This window comes from Galeopterus variegatus, unplaced genomic scaffold, assembly GCF_000696425.1.
Source record: "Galeopterus variegatus unplaced genomic scaffold, G_variegatus-3.0.2 Scaffold1314, whole genome shotgun sequence".
Taxonomy (NCBI): Eukaryota; Metazoa; Chordata; class Mammalia; order Dermoptera; family Cynocephalidae; genus Galeopterus; species Galeopterus variegatus.
This window is the reverse complement of record NW_007727425.1, coordinates 135,978-139,665: the sequence shown is the minus strand read 5'-3', so window position 1 is coordinate 139,665 and position 3,688 is coordinate 135,978. Positions and strand designations below refer to the sequence as shown.

Below are 3,688 nucleotides of genomic sequence, written 5' to 3'. Positions count from 1 at the left end.
CGGGAGCGCCGCTGCACTCCCAAGCGCCGCACTCTACCGAGTGCGCCACCGGGCCGGCCCCTGAATTTGTTGATCAGTTAACAGGTTTTTGGTTGAATTAATTATTTAGGGTTTTCTGTATATGAGGGTACTTCAGAAAGTTCATGGAAAGATTCATATTATCTTTCAGTTCTATTTTTCCACGAACTTTTTGAAGTACCCTCATATAAGATTATGTCATTAGCACATAGAGACAATTTCACTTCTTCCTTTCCTATTTGGAGGCTTTTTATTTCTGTGGCTTATATTTTATTCTGTTAACAGTTTCTTGCAAATGGCAGAAATTAGTAATTTTGACAAAGTCTAATTTATCACTTTTGTCTTTTATGGATTGTGCATTTGCGATCTAAGAAATCTTTGCTCAAGTCAAGGCCACAAAGATTTTCCTTTGTGTTTTTTTCATGAATTTTTGTAGTTTTAGGTTTTGGCTTTAGATGTATGATATCTTTTTAAAAATTGAAATAGAACTATATTAATGTAGTGTTTCTTTACACCAATAAAGATCTAAAAAAAAAAAGGAAAAGAAATATAACCCGTTCACAATAGGACACACACAAAGGCTAAGGAGTAAATTTAACCAAGGAGGTAAAAGATCTGTTTACTAAAAACTGAAAAACACTGATTTAAAAAAAAAGTTAATATAGTTCTATTTTAATTTTTGTATATGGTACAATGTATGGATATCCAGTCATCCCAGCTTCATTTGTTGAATAGGCTATCCTTACTCCACTGTATTGCTTTTACACCTTTGTGTAAAGTCAGTTGACCATATGTGTGTAGGTCTGTTGCTGGATTCTCAATTTTGTTTTATTGATCTGTTAGTCTTTCCTCATGCTAGTACCATACTATTGATATTTGCAGCTTTGTAATAAAACTTGAAGTTATGTAGCTTAAGGCTTCCAACATTATTGTTCTTTTTCAAAGCTGTTTTTTTTTTTTTTTTCCTTTTGGCTTTTTTCGTGACCGGCAACGGATCGCAACCCTCAGTGTCGCACCCGTACCGGACCGGGACCGGCAACGGGATCGCAACCCTCGGTGTTGCACCCGCACCTCGCTCAGCCAGTGAGCGGGAACCGGTCTGTATGTGGGATCCGAACCCTCGGCGGGAGGGCCGCCGCGCTCCTAAGCGGTGCACTGTAGCAGTGCGCCACCGGGCCGGCCCCTCAAAGCTGTTTTGACTATTCTGGCTCCTTTGCATTTCCATGTAATTTTTAACATCAGCATGTAAATGTCTACAAAAAAGTCTGCTGGGATTTTGATTAGAATTGTATTTAATCTGTTGCTCTAATTGGGGAGAATTCACATGTTAATACCATTGGCTCCACTGCTCTATGAACATAATGTGTCCATCTCTCTATTTGTCTTTGCACATCATTTGATAGTTACTTCATATTTTTATGATTATTCTTTGAACAATTGTTCAATAGGGAAGGAATTGATTTTTGAGTATTGGTCTTATATCCTGCAACCTTCCTAAACTCACTTATTAGTCTTAGTGGTCTTTCTGTTTTCTTAATGTAATTATCAGATTTAGCATAGCCTCTTAATTCATTGTCAGTTTAGAGTTGAAGAAATGTGTAAGCTTATAAGATGTAATATGAGTACTCAACAAGGAGTGATATGCAGCATCCCCAATATTTTGTCTTCATTTTTCTTTTAATGAAATATGAATATTCCTTGTAATATGGAACCTTGACATTTCATGCTACCATTATGTAAATAGTTGAATTTATAAGCAATTTCAGCTAAGTAGTTGATTCTGAGGAAGGTATTGATGTTTTTTTTTATGCGTGGAGAAAAGTCTGTTCAAATTACGTATCTTGGAGGGAGAATCAGTTGCCTTTGTGATGGTTTTGGGGACAAGGGAGAGTTTATGGTAAGGACTGTTTATGTTTATGGCTTGTGCAGTAGCTGAGTGGAGTATGGTGTGATTTACTGAGATGAGGAAGACTTGAGGACGCAGTGGATTTGGGATTATCAGTTCAGCTCAGATATGTTAGATTGTAGGCCTGTTGTTTGCTTACTGTGTTAAGTGTTTATATGTTTATTTGGATGCTTGTAAATGAAGAAATATATGTTAGGTTAAAAACAGTCCTGACGTTTCACAGCTAGTCATTTGTAGAATTAGAACTCAAATCTAGGACCTTCTGACTCCAAAGCCCATGTTTAATTACTTATGCCATGTTATATCATCAAGGCAGGAAAACATGCTTGGCCTTAACAGTAATAAAATGTTCCCTGCGAGCTGTTGTAAATAGATAGAAGAGTTTGCAAGCTCAGATGCCTGTGGGGTCCAGACAGGTAAATGTGAGCCAGGTTGCAAAATAAGAGTGGCGACATCTGTAGAGAACTGCATAGCCCATGCCCCATCTAAAGGTTTAGCTGCTAATCAGCTCTAACAGATTGTTACTATGCGGGAATATGGTCCCAGTATTGCCATATATTCTGATTTTTCAAGTGAGGTCAGGAGTCTGGATTTTCATACAAAGTGTTCTGATTAATAAATGTAGGCAGCTGTCTTTTAACACACTGTGTAGGCCAACCTTGTATGGGTCCACCAAAGGTAATCTGTTTGCTGGATTCTCAATAGGCAGCCTTTGGCAGAGTTATACCTGATATACTGTGGAAGCAATAATAAATTTATTGATGGGAAAGGGGTAGTAACTATGTATACAAGTACTTCAAAAGTTCATGGAAAAATAGAATTGAAAGATAATATGAATCTTTTCCATGGACTTTTTGAAGTACTCTTGTACAAGGAGCCCATTAAGGGTGCTGAAATGCAGGTTGCTTAGTTTAAACATGGTGCTTAGTGAGTTTAGTGTTTGAGTTCAGTTTTCATATGGATCAGTTAATTATAGGTGGGGGAGGGGAGTATTGCTCCTTGCAGCTTTTTGCCTCCTAATTGCATGCTTCTTTCATTCACAGATAGGGCCAGTTTTGAATGTGCAGATTTTGGAGTGAAACCTTGAACCCAAATGAGAAGAAACCTTAAAGGAACAACTTCTACTGACTGAGTCTGCAGAGTCAGCTTTATGCATAGTATGGAATGTTCTCAACTCAGAGATAACTGAATGGTTGGCTCATTGACGAGGAGTGGTAAGTCTGACTATCCCTAAATTTTTTCCACAAAAAGGGGACTATTTCTCCTACATACTTAGCATTTACTGATGAATAGTAAGTTAATTTTTGTATTACAGAGGACGACAGCTCCGTTTAGAGAGTTCTTTATCCCTTGTAGCATGTGTAACGTATGAGTTCAGAGTTCAACTTTCCTCCTCCAGTTAGGCACATCCCTTCCTTTGCTATTTCCTGTTTTTCTGTTTTATTTCTTCTACAGTTCCAAGTTCTGAAATATTGTTCTTGAAATATTCAGCCAGCACTGAAGTGATGGTCATGATAGTTACCAGCATTCTAATATTGATTGTGGTAGGTCTCATTTGTTTTGGAGGTGATTGTTTTAGGAGTGGACATGAGAGCCAGTTTTGGCCAATGGGAGATAAAAGGGAAGTGTGCAAGAGGCTTCCAGGGGGGCGGGCCGGCCCGGTGGCGCACTGCGATGGTGCGCCGCTTGGGAAGCGTGGCGGCGCTCCCGCCGAGGGTTCGGATCCCACATACAGACCGGTTCCCGCTCACTGGCTGAGCGAGG

The 3,688-nt window shown here is 39.1% G+C and overlaps 1 protein-coding gene across 2 annotated transcripts in view; it reads left to right on the top strand.

Moving 5' to 3' along the window:
- Nucleotides 1-3,688, top strand: part of CDC42SE2 (CDC42 small effector 2) — a 104,430-nt gene that overhangs the window by 31,219 nt on the left and 69,523 nt on the right. For both annotated transcript variants that reach the window (XM_008576244.1, XM_008576243.1), the window contains exon 2: nucleotides 2,968-3,138. The gene's annotated coding sequence lies outside the window, so the exon portion shown is untranslated. The remainder of the gene's footprint in view (nucleotides 1-2,967; nucleotides 3,139-3,688) is intronic.